Consider the following 20,810-nt stretch of genomic DNA (forward strand, 5'->3'; position numbering starts at 1 on the left):
CGTTGGTTAAGAGCTGGCTTGGGATGCCAGAGGGCCCCGGTTCGGATCTCACATATGAGAGCCAGTGACGCTGCCCTCTACAGCTAAGATGGTGAACAGCAGCTCAACCTGGGGCTGGGCTGCCGTGGGTCGCTGGCGATGGCGTAGGCTGCAGTCCCCTGCTGCAGTGGGCTGCCATAAGCTACCGTGTGTAGCCAGCACCCAGAGTGAGTGGCCAGCAGCCGCTGTGAGCGGCGGTCCAGAAGCCGGCGACTGATCTGCCTTGCCCGGGAAGAGCGCAATGATGGTGCCAGTTTGGGCCAGTGAAGCCACATCCTCCACAACTAGACTGAAGAACAAAAGGACAGCAACTTGTCTGTTCCCTATCCCCCGATTCCCCAGAGCTGTTCCCCTCCCCCAATTCCCCAATTAAAAAAAATCTTTAAAAAAAAAAAGAAAAAGAAAAAGCAAGGGCAGAGAAGGGTTTGCAGCATGGGTTGGACAAATATTAGAAGCAGTAGTATAAGGAAAGAAACAAACATGAATTCAAATGCAAAATTTGCTTTTATGAAAAATATTCAATAATAGTATTTAAGCAAACATGTAGCTCAAAATCTTTTGTTATTCCAAATACATGAGCATTACTTTAAACATATGCATGCAAAGACATTCTCAAACATGTAAAGTTTATATGTTCCCAAAAGGATTCGAAGCAACTTATAGAAATACAACATAACAGAAAATAAATGAGTTAAGTAATGGGGTGGAGGTGAGAAGTAAAGGCAAACAAGAGAAGGAAAATAAACTAAAGTCAGTTGTTAGGATTGGCATACAAAAGCATGTATTATACAATTTTAAACAATAACTATGTCTGGGCTGTATATTTGATTCTGAGCTTCTAGGAACAAAACAATAGGGGAATATGACCAATTATGAAATTCAGTGTTCCTATGATAACAATGAAGTAGTTCTTAAGAGAAATATAGCTTCCTGGTATTAATTTCTGAGAGAAATATCCCTTTGAGTCACTCTATGACATAAAGGTCAAAGTCCTCAACAATATCCCCACAATACATTCAATAGCAAAATTCCTAGGGCTTTCTCTTAAACTAACTTCAGTGAAAAGGCCAAAGTGCAATTCAGTGCGAAGCAGTTCTACAGAGTCCAGAGACAATCCAGCCATACAGCTTATTCTACCAGCTGTAAATCAGAGATAACATTTAGAATGTCTAGAGAAATGGATGCATTATGTATCCTTCAAGTAATCCTCAGTGAGTATTACTTCTTTCACCTGAGCTTTTGATGAATAATGTGCAGTAGAGAGTTTGAAGTTATTTCTCTAGCAAGAAACTAGAATGGAAATGGTCTTTGCTATTAATTATAGTTGTTTTGACAATCAATGGAGCTGAAGGTAGAATTGACATTCTTTCAGAGAAGTAAGGAGTCAATCAGTGTGACAGCCTGAAAAGGAAGGCCATCTTCTTGCTGTTTGCCATTTTTATTAAAATATACAATATAACATACAATATTACATTAGTTTCAGGGGTACACCATAGTTATTCAACATTTATATGCCTAAAGAAATGATCACCATGATAAGTCCAACAACCATCTGACGCTGTACCACACTATCACAATATTATTGACTATATTCTTATGCTGTACATCCCCATGACTTGTTTTATACCTGGAACTTTGAACCTCTTATTTCCCTTCATCATTTCCCACCCTTTTAAAATTTTTCAATTACAGTTGACATTCAGTATTACTTTATATTAATTTCAAGTGTACAGCATAATGGTTAGACATCTATGTGTATATAATTTAAGAAGTAATCCCCCTGACTAGTCTAGTACCCACCTAGCACTGTACATAGTTATTATGACATTATTGACTATACTCCCTATGCTTTACTCTATATTCCATTACCATTTTGTAATTACCAATTTGTACTTCTTAATCCCTTCACCTTTTTCACACTGTCCCCAAGCCCTTTCCTATCTATCACCCCAAAAAAATCTAGTACCAATCTGACATCATACAGTTATTACATTATTATTGACTATATTCTTTATGCTATACCCTACATCCCCATGAATGCTGTGTAACAACCAATTTGTACTTCTTAATCACTTCCCCTTTGTTACCCATCTCCCCATCTTAGCTAATAAATCGCTGATTCAGTCCTCTGCTTCATCTAATCTACTGTTGATTCCCTCTAATGTATTCTTCATTTCCGACTGGTTCTTTTTTAGGTTTTCTATCCATTTTTATGTTTCCTATCTCTCTGTTGGAGTTCTCCCTGAGATCACTGAGCATCCTTATAACCAGTGTTTTGAACTCTGTGTCTGGTAGATTGCTGATCTCCATTTTGTTTCATTCTTTTTCTGGAGCTTTGTTCTGTTCTTTCATTTGGGACATGATTCTTTGTATCCCCATTTTAGCTGCCTCCTTGTGTTTGTTTCTATGTATTAGGTAGAGCTGCTATTTCTCCCAGTCTTAGTAGAGTGGCCTTATGTAGTAGGTATCCTGGGGGGCCCAGTGGCTCAGTCTCCCTGGTCACCTGAGCTGGGTGCTCCAGGTATGTCCCTGTTTGGGTTGTGTAGGCTCTCCTGTTGTAGTTGAGCTTTGGTTGCTGTTTGCTTATCAATGGGAGGGATTGAATCTTGGACTGATAGGTTGTGAGGACTGGCCATGACTACAATAAAGGGGCTGTTGTGCAGGGCCTGACCCTACAGAGCAAGATTTGCTTTAGCAGGGCTCTGATGCCTGCCCAGTCTGCCCTGTGGGTGTGTTGTCCTTGGAGACAGCCAGGTTATGCGCCAGCTGTCTAAAGCTGGCCACCAAGTGTGCCAGTCCTGTGGCCTCCTGGGAGGGGCTCCATTGTAGGCCAGGTTCAGCCACAGCCTTGTCCTGCCCAGGGCCACCTGGTGTGAGTCACAAAGTAATCCGAATGAAGATGGCTCCCACCTGCACAGGGCTTGCAGGTGCTTCGAGAGGCAAAGTCATGAACCAAGGCTGACTGCTACTAGTGCTGGGCTTGGGGCTCCTCAGCAAGAGGTATGGTACACACCAAAGCCAGATGCTACTTGTTTGGAGTTTGTGAATCTTTGAGAGATTTTAGGAAAGTCTGTAACATGAGCCAAGACAGGCTGTTTGTATAGGAAAGCCACTGGAAGCAGCTTGGGTGGCCCCAAAATTTGGGAGGGCAGGGTCTCAGGAATCAACAGGGCAGGGCAAACAAATGATGTTAGCTAGGTTGATGGAGACCTGCATCTGCACACTGGGAGGGGGAGGGCTCAACAGAGAAACAATGGATTCTGCCAGTACCTCTGTCTGGGAGAAAGCTGCCCCTCCAGCCCTCGTCCTGAAGCCAGATAAATCAGTTCCTCCCCATGTGTCCCTGGTGCCTTTCAAACTGCTGCCCCAGCCCTGAAGCTCACAGCAAGCAAGTCCATCAGTGAGTAAGTCAATGTATGGGCTTTTTAAAAGGAATGTTTGGGACTCCAGCCACCCTCTGTCTCACCAACCACAATCTCCACTGGTTTTCATAGCCAGAAGTTATGGAGACTTCTCTCCCAGGCACTGGAATGGAACCCTGGGTTGGGGAGCCTGGTGTGGGACTGGAACCTCTTACTCCTCTTACAGGGACCTCCACAGCCAAAATATCCCTCCCAGTTTTTAACAGTCACATGTGGGTGTGGGACCAGACCATTCCACATCTCTTCCCCTCCTACCAATCTTGAGGTGGCTTCTTCTTTATGTCCTTAGTTGTAGGACTTCTGTTCAGCTAGACTTCAAGCAATAATCAGTGATGGTTGTTCTGTATTTTAGCTGTAATTTTGATGTGGTCATGAGAGGAGACAAGCATGGCATTTACCTACTCTGCCATCTTGACCTGAAATTCAGAACTGTTGATCTTGAGCTATGCTTTCTGACAATAATTATACAGAAAGATTCAGAGCCTGCTGAGTGGTAATAATACCATATTCTCAGCATAGAGGCAAATAATTATCTTTCCCTTCTTAATAAAATAAAAAGCCATGTACTAAGCCCACCTAAGAGTGGTTTTAGCCTATTAAAAAAGCACATTTTGAAGAAAAACAAAAACAAAATGCTTTGTGCTTGAGCCAATAGTTATCTGATCTGTTGGCATGACAGACTAGCTAGCTAGTTACCAAACCAATTTCCTTTCTCTCTGGGCCCACAGTTCAACGACATTTCCCAGCCTCCTTTGCAGTTAGGTATGGGCAAGTGAGTTCTGGCCAGTAGTATTGGATACATTTCACCTTCAGGCTGGTGCAGGAAACCACAGAGTGACCTTGGATGCAATGTATTGAAGATGGTAGACCTTTCCATCAGTCTAGGTCCCAACCTCTTATTGGGCTTATGTGTGAGAGAAATAACTTTCAATTGTGTTAAGCCACTGAGATTTCAAAGTTTATTGTTACAGCAGCTAGTATTTAGTCAATATAGCATTTAAGTCAAGTCAAGGGCCGGCCGAGTGGCTCAGCTGGTTAATTAAAAGCATGAGCTCTGAGCAACAGGGTCACTGGTTCAATTCCCATATGGGCCAGTGAGCTGTGTCCAAGCTGAGCTGCCACTGAGTTGCCAACAGGTGGCAGGATGGCTCAGTGGTTAGAGCATGGACTCTTAGCAACAAGGTTTCCGGTTCGACTCCCACATGGGATGGTGGGCTACGCCCACCCACAACTAAGATTGAAGACAGCACCTTGAGTTGAGCGGCCACGAGCTGCCAACGGGCAGCCAGATGGTGACTTGACTTGGAGCTGAGCTAGCTGCACCCTCCACAACTAAGACTGTAGGACAACAACTTAGCTGTTCCCCTTCCCCAATTCCCCAATAAAATCATTAAAAAAAAAAAGAATATACTTCTACTTCTCTGCACTTCAATTTCAACTGTAATATGGAAATATTAATAGCACTTACCTCTTAAGTTTGTTCTAAGAATTAAATATGCTAATGCATATAAAGTGCTTCAGTGTCTGGCACAGAGTAAACATTCAATCATGTTGGCTATTGTTATTAAAAAACCTTCCTAGGGCCGGCCGAGTGGCTCAGTTGGTTAAGAGCTCGCTCATAGAGCTTGAGCTCTGAGCAACAGCAGTTCGAGTCCAGCCCGAGCTGAGCAGCCGCTGAGCTGCCAACAGGTAGCAGGATGGCTCAGCTAAAAACAAACAAACAAAAAAAACCTTCCTAGTAGTATTAAGATGTAGGTTCCATATACGTATAACTCAAATTTCCTCTATTAGATTCTAGTAACAACTGATGTCACATTTATGTTACTAGTCCCATTGTGCTGATCTGTGCCCCTATCACTGTAGGGCTTCAGTACATTTCTGGGCAACTTAGGTTGTCCCACACATGCTCTAAAATTGTTCTTCTCTGATCTCCATATTGTTCTCTGTTAACCACTTTTGAAGTTACTGGGGAACAGGGGTGGCCGAATGAGGAAGACTTGCCATCACAGCATGCGGATCCTGCCCAAGGTGGGGCCTCTCATTTGTTCCAAAGCTATAGACCCTCAAGATGCCAAAATAGACTCCTACACATTTGTATCTGTTTTTTCCAAGTTTGCTTTAAGATTTTAATTTTGTGTAATACTTTACTACATTTTAGGAAATGTTAGAAACACATTTAGGAATTATTCTCAGATATCACAGAACAAGTTTTAATTCATTCAATTTTCCATTTTCAAGGAATAGGCATATGGGAAGGGGTCATCACCACTGAGTCCAGGAATTCCTGGTCAGTTGCCTAGGCCTCTTCTTTACCCACATCTTGGCCATACACTGAGTTACCACAATACACCCAGACATTGCTCCTAGGTTTGGCTGCCAGGAATTCTTAACCTGAGGTCCATAAACCCCTCCCCTAATAACCCCCAAGAAATTGATGGATAGAATTCAGGAGGCCTTATGGACTTGGATGGGGGAAAAGTCACATCTTTATTTTTACTATAACAGAAATTTAGCAATTCCTTCCATTACTAATGTAGGTAACAAGTCATAGTAGTATTAGCAGTGTCTGTGACTTTGTCACCAACAGATATCCCAATAGATATTTCTATGTCATAATATAGCAGTTAAAAATATCTTGAAATATCATTTATGCTCATAGTACTATGAAATTATGTTAGTCACTAGATATACCATTATATCTTATTTAATACATTAATAAAGATGCATGTATATTACTATAGCAAATTGATTTAATATTTTGAGAACTATATTCCAGTGTAATTGGCTCTCAATTGTATTTTAGCTTTGTATGTTGAAACATTATTCTGAAAAAGGAGTCTATAGACTTCACCTGACTGCCAAAAATGTCCATGGTACAAAAAAGGAAAACCTGTAGGTTATTGGGTATGACACATACCTCTACACCCCATGTATTTTTCTTTACTCTCCTCAAAGATGACTACAGCGGTGACAAACATTCAGACACATTGAAATGCCATCCCCTAGGACAGCATGGTAGATGATAAAGAGCTTAGGCACTGGTGTCAGGCCTGTTTCACCACTTATTAATTGTGTAACCGAGGCAAGTTACTTAACCTCTCTGTACCTCATCTGTAACAGGGGAATTATAATTGTTCCTTCCTCATAGGCTTATTGTGAAGCATAAATGAGTTAATCCATTAAATATCTTAGAGCCTGGCACATAGTAAGCTCTCAAAAAATGTTAGTTGCTTTTTCAAGTGCCTGTTATAGATGATTTTTTATGAATAGGGAGAGGAGAGGGGAAAATAGGTTGGCTATTCCTCTTGTGAGTCATATCCTCTTGTGAGATATTACTTTTATGATGTACAAAATTGATATCTTTTTTAAAGCACATAAATGAAATACCTGGTAATTTCTCCTTGAAAAGTTTTCAACTTAGCTTTATGTTTTATGGAGTAACTTTCAACTGAACCTTTTAAAATACTTCAGTATTAAATACTTCAATACTTTAAATACTGGCAGTATGAATGCTCCCCACCCTTGGTTTACAAAGCAGGACTTACATTTAAATAATATTAGACTTTCACAATTCATGCTCATTTCTAAGCCCTGTAAGAGGTGAGTCTTGGCTATGTTACTTTAACTGAGGGGAAGATGATATTAAATACAAATCGATGTAAATTCATTCAAATTTATTATTATAAATTCCTGCTCTGTGCTAGGCACTGCTCTAAGTACAGAGAAACTTAGTGGTAAACAGGACAAACTCCCTACTGTCATTGCGCTTATATTCTAGTGTGGACAACAAACAATGAACTAAAATAGATTTTTAAAACTATCAGGAGGTAAGTGATACTTCATAGAACATTGAAATAAAGTGATGTTATATACATAAGGACCAAGTGACTATTTGAGATTGAGTGGTCAGGGAAGTTCTCTCTAAGGAGGTGACATTTATTTTATTTTATTTTAGTTTTTTTATTGTTAGTTTCAGGTGTACAGAACAATGCAATAGTTGTCCTTTTCACCCTCACAAAGTAACAACCCCCCTCTCTATTGCCCTCCCCCCCATATCATGCTTATCTATTACAATTCCATTGATTCCATTTCCCGCCTCTACACCGACTATGAAGTGGTCTCCCCAACAGGACATGAGTCCATCTGGCCCCCTAAGAAATATTTACAACATTATTGATTATATTCCTCAGACTGTCTTTTTCTATCCCTGAGGCCATATTGTAGTTACCAATTTGTATTGTCTCATCCCTTCCCCTCTCCTTCATCCCCACCCCCTCCCAACTAACAACCCTCAGTTCTTCCTCTGTGTCTCTGAGACTATAGGAGGTGACATTTAAGCAGAGGTCTGAATGACAAAAAGGATCCAGCCCCCTTTTTTTTTGTCCAAGGGGACAGCATTCCAGGTAAAGGGAATAGCTAATGCAAAGCAGGACTGAGTTTACCTGTTCCTTCCTATCTGTTTAGGAGTGGAAAGAAGGCTGCTTGCTGTTCCTGGAACACAGCAGGCAAGGGGCAGAGCCACACAGGATAGGTGAACAGGGATCAGATAGTGCGAGGCTTTGTAATAAAGGAAAAGTTGATTTTCAGCGCAATGGGAAGCTACTACAGAGATTTAGTCAGGAGTAAGGTGATCTGATTTACCATTTAAAATCACTCCAATCACTGCATGAAGAATGAAATCAGGGATAATGTGAAGCCTGGTTAGACATTGGCATGGACCAGGATTACAGCAGTGAGATGGCAAGAAAGGTCAGCCTAGGAATTAAGGTATATTTTGGAGGTAGAGCCAGTAGAACTTACTGATTGCGATGTGAGGAAAGGAGAAGAATCACGGACAATGCTTGATCTTTTGGCCGATGTAACTGGGCTGATGGTACCAATTATTGAGATGGATAAATCCTGGGGGTACTAAGGGGGTGGGAAAGTGGGGAACAGATGTGGGGTAATAAGTTGAGAGTCCTTGATTTGTGCTTATCTTAATTTTGAGTTGCCTATCAAACATCCAAATAGAAATATCAAGTAGACAATTACAGAAGTCTAGGGTTCAGGGGAGAAGTCAGGGCCTGGAGATATAAATTTGAGAATCATTGGCCTAGGAATGATATTTAAAACCATGGGACTCAATGAATTCACCTAGTTAGACAGTATAAACAAAGAAAAAAGGTTGAAGATTAAGTCTTGGAACACTCCTACCTTTGGAAGTCTGGTAAAGGGGAAGTTGCTGACAAGAGACTAAGAAGTAAGCAGGAAGGCAGAAGGAAAACAAGGTGGGTCTGGTGCCACAGAAGCCTAGAGAACAAAGTGCTTCCATGAGGGAGTGATCACTAATGTCAAAGACTGCTTAGTGGGCCAAAAAGATGAGGACAGAGAGTTGACCTGACTGGCAAGGTGTGGGTCAATAGTGACTCGATTGGAGACATCTCAGTATACGGAGGGGGTAAAAGCCCAGTGGGGTGAGAAAGTAGGTTCAGCAAGTACAGGCAGTTGTTTTGAGTGTTGCTATAATAAGAAGCAGAGAAATCAGGCAGAGGCTGGAGAGGGCATAAGGGACAGTGGGAAGTTATGTGTGTGGGGGTGTTAAATGGGTGACAGGCTGGGTAGGGAAGCTGTGAGAAGGGAAAACACTGATCTAAACTTCGGTTTCTGCCCTCAGGGAGTTTATGATCTTGTCTGGGAGAAGTTGATAGCCTAAGAAATTTAGGCTTTGGATTAAATAAAACAGTATCTTAATGCTAAGCACAGTGCCTAACAGTAAAAACTCAGTAGATGGAAAGAAGCTATAATTACAAAACAATTTGAAAACACACTAAGATAGGAGGTCATTAAGGACTAAACTGAGTAATTAGATGTTAGGATTTCAGAAAAGGGGAAAAAAAAAGTATGGTTACTGTCACAGTCACATACTTTCCAATTAAAAATCAGGACCCATCATAAGACACTGGGTTAAAAAAAAAATCTGTTAATATATTCATGTGAACATTTTTGCAAAGCTCTACAGATCTAAAACACTTCAGCTACCTACTTAAACAATTGACTTTATTGGAAATTTTATTTAAATTCCATGTGTTCCTAAATACCCTGAGCCATTTTCAGGCCCCTGTACCTGTGCCTGTGCCTTTCCTTCTGCCTGAAGCACCATTACCTACCTTTACCTGACCAACTCCTACTCATTCTTCAGGACCACTTTCTCTGGGAAGGCTCCCTTGCCCCACTCTCCCCTCAGTGGGTCTGGGTGCTCCTGTCTTGGCACCTGGTGCTCAATTTTACCATAGCTTTTAACACCATGTATTGACATTTTCTATTTGTGTAACTTTTATGTTTTTTTTCTGTTCTGTCTTTGGGTTTTCTAGACTGTAAGTTTTTCAAGGGCAGGGTCAGATTGTATTCATCTTTGTTTCCCTTGTACTAAGCCTAGTTCTTGGCTGATCTCAACCAATGTCTATGGAACCCAACCGAATCTAGTATTAGGATTGTGTTAGACAATCCTGGACACATTTCCTTGAAGGACTGACAACTTAAACAACCCACCACAACTTTGTAACAGGCTTATAACATGAGAAGCAATCAGGACCCCATGCTACATCACACCTTCTACATCTCACAACTCCACACATAATTCCAGAACTGTTTTACATCACTTTCAGAAAAACTTGTTTTTTAACTTTTTTTTTTCTTAATCATTCTTCATTCAGCTTCTAATCAAAGTGCATTAGCATCTGGAGCAGTCTAAATATGCTTCAGGCCAAAATTACTAAGTTCTCTTACATGTTTTTCTTTTTTAATTTGAAAGTATTACATGTGCATGGTAGTGAAGCCAACCTGTACAAAAGGAGTATATAATAAAAAGGCAGGCTCCCTCCTGTTGCTGACCCCCAGCCTTCCAGGTCCTCTTTATAGACACAGCCACTATTATCAATTACTTGTGTATCCTTCCAGAGGTATCCTATCCTATTACAACATACTCCATTTTTTTTTTAACGTAAATACTGACAGTCCACAGATTATTTGGGCAATTAGCTTATTCCTTTAACAGAATATACTGGAGATTATTCCATATTGGAGATTTTTCCTTATCAGTACATCTTTTAAACAGCTGCATAGTATTCCATTTCCCATTTTATGACATACCATCGACTATTTAACCTATTCCCTCTTGATAGAAATTTAGGTTGTTTTCATTCTTTTCCTACTATGATTATTATGGATTAAGTTATGTTGCTCTCACAATTCATATATTGAAGTCCTAACTCTTAGTATCTCAAAATGTGGCCTTATTTGGAGATAGGGTTCTTATAATTGAGGTCATTAGGTTGGGCCCTTATCCAATATGACTGGTGTCTTTATAAGAAGAAGAAATTTGGATACAGACACTTAGGAGGAGGAGATGACATGAAGACACAGGGAGAAAACCATCTACAAGCCAAAGAGAGAGGCCTAGAACAGATATTTCCTCACAACTATCAGAAGGAACCAACACTGCTGACACCTTGATCTCAGACTTCTATCTTCAAGTACTGAGAGACAATAAAGTTACTGTTTAAGTCACTCAGTTTGTGTTACTTTGTTCAGACTCTACAGATCTCAAAGGAAAACTTAAAAGTCAACCTGAGAAATGATGCATTTGAGGCAAACAAGCTCCACGAGTTAGCCCCTCTTAATCCTTAATACGAAGATGGTTGAAATGAGGTTTCTTTGATACTTCTAATCTTTTGCATGCACCGTTAAAAAAAGCCAACTATAAAATTTGGCAGAATAAATGGAAAACATATATTTAATTGGTCTTCAAAATAAGGATTTAGATAATGGTTCTACCTATGATGTCATTTAGATGTCAACCCAACTCTTTGAGGTATTAAAAATGGCTGTCCTTATTTTAAAAGTGGGGAGGTCATTTGGAATTTGACTTGCCAATGACAGATATAAATTATAAATGCCTCTAGGGCAAAATTTGGATCTAAATGTTCTTTTATAAACTAATGAGTTTTTCTCTTGGCTAAAAGGTCTATGTTTGTGTCTGTGTGTGTCTATATATGTATGTGGTGAATGTGAGATAATTTTCTACCTCCAGATGGTTCTGTTAAAATTAATGTAAAGGCAAGCACTTGTAAAGATTTGGGTATTCTAAAATTCTCAGAAAAATAGAAACTAACCCAAATGCTTTTCAAATTTACATGATCTATGATTAATCAATCCTTAGTAAATAAAAGCTAGCTTAAGTTTGTTGGTTAATTAAAACAGACATGTCTTTATTTTACCCGGGTTTACAAAAAAAAAATCATTAGTGAACATAGGCTCTCCTACTTTCGGCTTATCTGTTAATGAAATGTCTTGTGTTTTTGTTAAGGAAGCATATATTTCTAAAATTATGAAATGTATATGCCAGTAAAAGAACCTATGTTTATAGAGGGTATAAAATGTCTTCATAAGTTTGACTTCTGAGTTTTCATTAGCAATTGAGATTTTAAGGGTTGAAATTTCAAAATATGTAGGAATAACTTTGCTGTGTTCCAGAAGGGCTTCTTCTGGAACAAAAGTTTTGTCTTTTATGTTATATTTCATGGGAAGAGTTGTAAAATAAGTGATGAAAAACTTCTAGGGTATATTGTATGGATAAACTATGGTTGTAAATTAAACAAATAGTTGGGGCTAAGGGAAATCCAAAATGGCTGCTTGGTTCTTTCAGGCTCCCTGGCAAAACCCATTTTTCTGTTTTTACTTTCCTTCATGCATCACAGTGCATTTAAGCTGGATTTAAATTAGATGAAGGGACTTATGAACTGACATCATTGAAAGGAGACATCTTGGGGGCCGGCCGAGTGGCGCATTGGTTAAGAGCTGGCTTAGGACGCCAGAGGGCCCCGGTTCGGATCCCACATATGAGGGCCAGTGACACTGCCCTCTACAGCTAAGATGCTGAACAACAGCTCGACCTGGAGCTGGGCTGCCGTAAGTGGCGGCAACGGAGAAGGCTGCAATGGGCTGCCTTGAGCCACCCTGAGTGGCCGTCCAATGGTCAGCGACCCAGGCTGCAATGGGCTGCCTTGAACCACCCTGAGTGGCCGTCCAATGGTCAGCGACCCATCTGCCTCAGCCGGGAAGAAGACAATGATGACAATACCAACATGGGCCAGTGAAGGAATGTCCTCCACAACTAGACTGAAGAACAAAAGGACAGCAGCTTGTCTGTTCCCCTTCCCCGATTCCCCAACACAATTCCCCCCCCAAAATTTTAAAATTTAACAAACAAACAAAAGGAAAGTAACTTCACAGGGTGATCTGATCATAATTTCCTAACTGGGCAGGTTTTGGTAGATAGTCATGCCCCAGGCCTATAACTTTTCTAGTAAAAGGTTTATCTTTGCCTTAAGCAGCCCTGTGCATTGTTCTTGTGCATCTAGGTTAACACACCTTTGCAATGCTAGCGTAATCCTTTTTCAGACCCCTTGGAGGCATATCCACCCTTAAGGAAGCACATAATCTTGTTAACTATCCTGTAATCCAGTCCCCCACCTAGCTTTCTCCCACCTTCATGTAATAGTCCTTGGTTCTCTCCTAAATTCCAAATGCATAAAAGAAACTGCACACCGTCATTCTAAGAAGCATCCCCCCCCCCCCAGTGTGTTGAGCTCTTTGCTTCCAGGCATATCCTCATTGGCTCAAATAACTTTTTATAGAAATTCTCTACAGATTTGGATGTTCTTGCATCGACAGAAGCCAGTGAGAGAGGAGAAACAGCTGCTAGCTATGTTCTATTTGGTTCCAAATGACAGCAGTACCAGTACGCACGTTCTCCTAGAAGTCCGTGTTTCTGTTGTTTACATATGCATCTTCATATGCCCATTGCCAGACAGATAAGATATACTAAGGAAGAGCTACCAGTTCAGATTCTTGACACCTGGAAACTTGTAAATACTGCTTTTTAGGGATCTGGAGAACCATGAAGGTCCCTTTGTTCTTATTGGGAGCCTTCTGGTTGATCAGAGCCTACAAAGTATTGACCATTCAAGAGCCATAAGAAAATAATGAAGTTGGAACTGCAACAACAAACCCACCCAAGCGAGGGCCCTCTGCTTCTGTGGTCCAAGGAAAACACTTCTCAGAAGAAAAATACAAATTCAAAGTTAATCTCCCCTCTAAGACACAGTGTTCTCTCAAGGCCTCATTTTTTTCTTATCTCCCCCCAACCCCCACAGTTCCGGAGCAGAAGCTAGAAAACCCGCCCTAAGATAAATTGATTTCCCCTCCCCTTTTAATCTTATGGAAGAGCTGCCAATTGTAGAAATTCCTCCTTTGATGAGAAGATAAAGCAGAACAATGCTGTGGAACTAAGCAAATTCCTAAGGGACATTCTTCCAGGGTGTGTAAAGCCTGCCTGGAAATGTGTATGCATGGGCGGCGTGGAAAGTTAGGAGTAGAAAGGGTGGGTAGACTAGAGCAGGTAGCCACAGCCATAAAGAATAATCATACAGTTGTTTCTAAACTTCTCCATAGAATAGCAACTCCATCCAGTCTCATCTCCTGGGAGGTGTAGGCATGTTTGTTAATGATTAGAGTGCTTCATCCACTTCACATTCTCCCTCAAAAACAAAACAAACGAGAAAGGAAAAATATCTGACATGTTTCTTTCCCATTATGAGTTGGAGGTAAGTTTCTGTTTCTCTTACAGCCTTCTCACAATTATTATTATTTTTCATTTTCAGCAGCTCTGATTTTTTTCCCCCCTCACAGTTATTTTTTAACTGAGAATTGCAGCTCGACTCAGTCTACCACATTGATTGTGAATCTCTGTAAGGAGCAGACACCCTACTCTTACTGTTTAAGGGACAATCATTTGTAAAATGCTACGGATTGGAGGCAGAACTCATTTTGAATCATGCCCCCAGCTTCACCATCTGTAACGGGGGATACTTTTTCCATCTGCTTGACATGATTATGTAATTTTTTAATCTAACACTTGAGGGCAAAAGCATAGTGTCATTCAATTCTCACGGGGAAGGTATTACTATGGAGATTATATGTGAAGATATTTTGTAGCACAGAAAAGAGCCGACAGGCTGGGAGTTATTGGGCTATTTTACCTGGCTGTTGTGAGGATTAAATGAGCGCTTGTGAAAGCGCTTCATATCATCCATGTTATTGGTCACTAATTACACACCCCACAGCACCTGATCCGCCGTGAGGAATCGGTAAACAATGGGTGGAGTGAATGATTGTGTATCTTGCCTATTCCTTTCGGTCTTCCGAGCACAAACTAATCTCCGCGCGGCCTGGGGCGGAGACCTCGAATCTGGGAGCCGCAGCCGCGATGGAGGCGCGCGCGGAGTCCCGGGAGAGGGCACGGAAACAATTCAGTTCTTCAGTGGTTGGCGGGCTTCGGACGCCGGGCCGAAGATCCCAAAGGCGCCCCTTCCCAAGATCTGGGGCCGCCAGGAGAGACGTCCAGAACCGACTCGACATTGCGCGGGCGGGAGTCGGACCCTAAACCCAGCTATTCTACAATAGGTGGCTCCTCACGAGACTCGCCCAAGCCCCGCCCACTATCTCAGGTAGGCCCTCGGAACCAGCCAATCCGGAAGAAGCCTGGGTGCAAAGGGCGGTGCTTCCCGGCCGGAAGTGACGTATTGTGCTTGGCTGGCGGCGGAGTCCGGCCGAAGCTTTCTGCCGCGGCTCAGGCAGCTGAGCGGAAAATGGCTCGGACCGTGGCGGCTGAGGCAGCTTGGCTTATGGAGGAGGCGGAGGCTCAGGCGGCGTGAGGTGAGGAGCGGTGAGTGCGGCGCGGGCCAGTACCTGGAACCCTGCTCTACGAGGGCGGCGGGGGGCCCCCGGGGATCCCGGGATGAAAAGGTCCCTTGCCGGGGCCCCCATTCCCGCGGGTGCCCGCCTCTGACCCTCCATCCCGTACTCTTGGCGCTGCCGGGGCCCGACTCACCTCCCTCCGGGCCTTGCTTCCACCCAGGCCGCTGCCGACTGCCCGCCGTAGGTGCGAGGGGCCGGCGCCCGTACCAGGCCCCTCTTGTCGGGGACTGGGGCGGAGGCGCTGGGAGTTAGTTTTGCTCCAGAGGGAGAGGGGAGGCCACCCCCTTGTCCCTCAGGACGGGGCTGGAGCCTCAGTGGCCGGTCCTGTTGTAGAATTGTTAAGTTCTGGCGACCGTGTTGTGTTCCACTTCTCACTTATGCCTCCTCCCCCACTTGTTTTCACCTCCTTGTCCCATCTAAGGCTTTGGGGGCTAATGACCCTTTTTCTTCTCCCTTCCTGGCGGTTGCCTTTTTTTGCCGCGAATCCACTTGCTTCGCGAAGACAGTATTATTTCTGTGTGTATTTAGCGCAACATCTTTCTGGGAGGGCGGGCCGGTTAACTCTTTACGAGTGACGGAGGAACAATACATAATTGAAGGAAAAAAGCACATACTTATTTTCCGCACTAAATGGTTTGGCTTTAAAAATGAGATTCTCCAGCTGTGGAATTTTTTTCGGGGGCTGGGGAGCAGGGATTGAGAAGGGAAGTGAGAAAGACGAAAACTAAAGGAGGAGGAAAGCCTGGAGACAACGAATGTGGAAGAGCCTGTGGTAGTTCTTTCCCTGTATTCTACTGATGGAAGTTGAGGTTGTAATTATATTTTTATTTTTAGTAGTGGGTGTTGAATTGAGTGTTAAGGAAGGAGGCCTCCCTCTTTGAACAAGATTACCTATTAAAGGTACACTAAAATCTTTCCAGGTGGGTGTCAAGCAAAAAAGTGCTGTTGGGAAAATTGTTTAATAGTATATTGGAGCATCAAAGCCATGGATTAGAAGCGATGGAGAAAAAAGAAAGCTGCTCTTAGAAGAGTGGAGGAGACATAGTTTAAAGGAGGAAGGCTGCACTTAGGAGGTCCAGGAACCCTGATTCCAGGAGAGACTTTGTACCTTTGCATCCTTGGCTAGTGATCAAGTCTCCACAGGACACTTAAGAAGCTCTGCCATAGTTGAGCTTGTTGGTCTTATTCATAGTAGCAAATTAGATTTAAGTGTCTTAGTTGACGTCAGTACAGTTGAAGATAACTGCTTGTTTAACATTAAGATGGTCTTTGAGTACTGGAAAGCATTGTGACTGAAAGATAAAAGGTTTATTATTTAATTTAAACTTCAAAAGTTTTTTTAGGTCCAAAGCACATATGGAGTAATTTTGCCTAAATTAATAGATTCCAAAGTAATCTATTTCTTATGAAAATCTCTGTTGCTATTTGTATTTTGTACGCATATTTCTTGCACTGTTTTTTGGAAAGCAATGTATTTTAATGTTTTCACCCATAAATTTCACAACTTTTTCTGTTTAATGGAATGTTAAAGTTGCTATGCTTGCATTTAGGAATCTTAGAAACTAACTTTAAGTAACTTGCTGTATATTAAGCATATGATTCTTTGTTACTCCCTTCAGCCATGAATGGTTCTAAAGTTTTCAATTAATTGAAGATTGCTGTATCAATTCTCATGTCCAGGAATCTTTCTTTATCTTGCACAGTGTCTTCTTGATTAATAAGCACATTCCATAAGTGAACTTATAACTAAATGAGAGTGTTGCTTAGAGTTCTTATGCAGAACATCAGACCAGACTTTTCAGAGCAGCAGTACGAAACACTTTTTTTAAATGCTTTATAACTTGTATTGCTTTGATAACATAAATTAACCATTTTATTACATATTTTCCATATTCCAAAAAGAATTTAAGGAAGATAAATGATAAAGATGAATGTTTTGGAGCTGTGCATTCACATAGTCCATGACTTGATTTGTTAGTTGTACCTCAGTAGGGCTAAAAATTGACCCTCTGAAAGATCTTATTGTTTTCTGAGGCCCTGTAAGGGTGCCTGGCACTGCAGTGGTTCCAGGGATAGAAAAATGAATAAGACAGTGCTTGTCCTCAAGAAGTTCTCTAGTCCGATCAGGGAGAAAAACACAAATTATAACAGTATGTTTGTAAGGGCAGTAGTAGATCCAAGTAATACTAAAAAGGATGTGATCACTTGGGCTGGGAGATGCAGAGGGAATGAATGAGTGCATCCGATCAGGAAGATGATGGGCAAATTGAGTCTCAAGGGATGAATTCCTTCTGTTAATGAGGGTGGGATTAAGGTGATCAGGTTCTAGACTCTGCAGTGATATTACCAAGCAGTGATATTAAGCAAGCTGCTTTATATTTCTGGTATCTGGTTTTTTATTTGAGAGTTGACTTCTCTCAAAATCATTGCTGTCCAGTAGAAATATTAAATGAGAGCCACATATGTAAGATAATTTACATTTTTTGGGTAAGTCTTTGATATCTGTTGTGCATTTTATACTTACAACACATCTCACTTCGGACCAGCCACATTTCAAGCATTCAATAGGTGCATATGATCACTAGCTACCATAATTGACAGTGCAGATCGATAGTATGAAAATTTTGCTTTTCTGTCTTCAATTCCTGCTTGAAAATGAAAAGCAACTCCTATGAGAAATGTGTTACTAGTAATTTTAAGTTTCTAATCATTTTGATAGTATTCATACATGATGCTCTTTTTATTGGAATTATGGTCACACTAGGAAATAATATATTTGAGGTTGTTCATAGGGTTATGGTTGGAACTAGAAGAAACTTTGTTTTTCTTGTCTCTGTGGTGGTCACATTTTTGATATCTTTACTTAGTACATTTATGTATATTTTGTATCCCCCTTTCTCTGCAATCTGTTATTTGTCACCTTTGATGGATTCAAAACAATGGGAGAGGACACATGGACATTTTAAGCAGTTAAAAAGGAAATTTATGCAATATTAAACTACCTTTTGGATTTCTTAAAATTTTAAATCCAATAATTTAGATACAAAAGGGAGTGGGATTTTTAAACATTCCTGATTTTTACAGATTTGAAGGCAGTTGTTATTGGCTAAGCTGCAAGTATTTATCTTTTAACCTTGAGAATGCATTTTGAAGGTACTATATAATTTAAACATCCTTACTGTTAAACACATGGCTGGCTCTCAGTCTTACAGTACAGAAGTTGCATTATTGATATGAATAAATGATGTATAATGCAAGTCACTTAATTTGCTGTGCATTGAATTTGGTTTAAAAAAACCCAAAAACCCAAAGCTTATTTTAAATAAGTACTGATGACTAAAAATGATAAAGTAAGTAATATCCTTACATTTGTATTGATTGATGATAATAGCTTAACTAATGCTTTCCCCCTCCACAGACCATATTTTCTGTGAAATAAATAGGTCGAGTATTTTTCTCATTTTCTTAGAGAGGAAAAACGAAGCCCAGTGAGGTTGTTTAGCATAATATATTAGAGGCATTGCTTGAACTTAAAATGTCTTATAGATATGTATATATAAAGCCTAATGTTTTTTTTCTTCCATATAGTACCTGAGTGTTTAGATAAATAGCACTTAACCAGATTACGGAGTGTTTATTAGAGAATGGGTACTTACTGCCTTTAGGGAGTTTATATTCCACTTAGGAGGGACCAACAACAATACATATAGCAGAAAGTACTTTAGTTATAAAAATTGTTAATGGAAAGAAAAGCTGTCAGGAATAGTATAGGTATATTTTAAATAGATGAGAGTTAATGAGGCCGGATTTTTAATTTTTGAGTAGAGTTTAGATCTTAAACTTGCTGTAGGAAAAAGGTCGTGATGAGATGTCAAGGACAGTTATTTCAGTTTACACAGAACAACTTGGAAACTTAAAGAGAAAATAAAATACAGGTTTAAGGAAGGATTTGCAAGGCTTATTTGAAAAGATGACAGGACAGAGGTAAGAGATGAGAATAAATAGACATCTGCAATAAATAATTTAGAGGCCAGTGGTCAAATTTTCTATTATTTGGATGAGTCAGGAAATCTTAGCACAGGCTACGAATGTGTGGCTTGAATGGTGTGGAAGACATGGTTAAGATGACTAAAAGAGATTGGTGTGACTGTAAATGAGCAGCAGAATAAAGCTAGTTTCTGGTGTGGAATGAGGAGGGGTTTAATGAGGAATTTGACTAGGAGAACTGACAAAGGAATAGGCAGTGTTAAAAGAAAATTGGTTAAAATTTTTGTAGTATGGGAGATATTAATTGAAACAGGCTATTTTTTTTTAATTGGCAGTTTGCCTTCAGAAAATAACAGAAGCAAGAAAAAATAAAATATTATTAAAGTTCTGCTGTGTAATGAGAGGAAAAAGCAGACAAAGTCCTCTTTCAAAATAAAAGTGAGGGAAAGGAGAGGAGACAATAGGGAAATCCGTGCAGGTACTTACCTACCTGTGGTAAGGTGGGAAAAGACCCTGGGTGTTAATGGGAGAGAGAGATATGCTTAGGAAAATACCTGTCTAATTAGAGAACAGGGAAACACTATTTCAAATGTTTTATTTGCAGTTTTGGAAATTATGTGAAGCATGTATTTCCACTCCTCCCTCCCCCGCAAAGATAAGCACTGAAGGAGACTTAATTATACCTGTAAGCGAAACCATAGTGCTAGGAGTAGCCATAATACACTGATTTATTACGTCACTTTATATGTGTTCATAATGTAATTTATAACTGTTTTGACTCCTCTTTTTGGTATAGTGTATAAGTTTTTCTTAGATTACAGGGCTGAGTTGGGCAAAGGTGCTCTTTCTCTTGGCCTGAAGTTTCATAGCCTGGTTTCATCTGACTAGATATCATGACACTTATCAGACTGGAATTCTGCCTGTATCGAAATGCATGACATGGCACTGTAACTGTTTAAGTTAAAAAAAAATCAGATTTATTGAGATATAATTTACTTACAGTAAAATTAATATGTTTTAGATGTACATCTCTAAATTATGACAAATATGACAATGTGTAACCACTACCACCACCACAAGATATAGAATATATCCGTCACTCCACAGTGTCCTTATGCCCCTTTGTAATCAATCCCTTTCACTTAACCTTCCGTCTTTGGCAAGAACTGATTTTTTGTTGTTGTTCCTATATGTCATATAAATGTTGCTTTTCTGGGATGCCATTTAAACTTGCATCATAGCCTTTTAAGTTTGGCTCCCTTCACTTAGCATAATGCTTTTGAGATTCAATAAGCTGCCTTAAAAATTTAACTAATTTTTAGGAACATTTTAGATTACAGAAATATTGTTAAGATAATACAGAGAATTTCCATAAACTGTGGACCTAGTTTCCCCTGTTATTATTATTATTATTTTAAAGACTTTTATTGGGGAATTGGGGGGATGGGAACAGCACTGGGGAATAGGGGGAAGGGGAACAGACAAGTTGCTGTCTTTTTGTTCTTCAGTCTAGTTGTGGAGGACGTTGCTTCACTGGCCCAAGTTGGCACTATCATTGCGCTCTTC

General features: G+C 40.6%; 1 protein-coding gene across 2 annotated transcripts in view; it reads left to right on the forward strand.

Annotated features, from left to right (window-relative positions):
* Positions 1 to 15,076: 15,076 nt before the first annotated feature.
* The window catches only part of PIK3C2A (phosphatidylinositol-4-phosphate 3-kinase catalytic subunit type 2 alpha), a 99,352-nt gene continuing 93,618 nt past the window's right edge, over positions 15,077 to 20,810 (forward strand). The window contains exon 1 of one of the 2 annotated variants that reach the window (XM_019652552.1): positions 15,077 to 15,225. The gene's annotated coding sequence lies outside the window, so the exon portion shown is untranslated. The remainder of the gene's footprint in view (positions 15,226 to 20,810) is intronic. The other variant, XM_019652553.1, reaches the window with a different exon arrangement.

The sequence above is a fragment of the Hipposideros armiger genome, unplaced genomic scaffold (assembly GCF_001890085.2).
Source record: "Hipposideros armiger isolate ML-2016 unplaced genomic scaffold, ASM189008v1 scaffold_181, whole genome shotgun sequence".
Classification (NCBI taxonomy): Eukaryota; Metazoa; Chordata; class Mammalia; order Chiroptera; family Hipposideridae; genus Hipposideros; species Hipposideros armiger.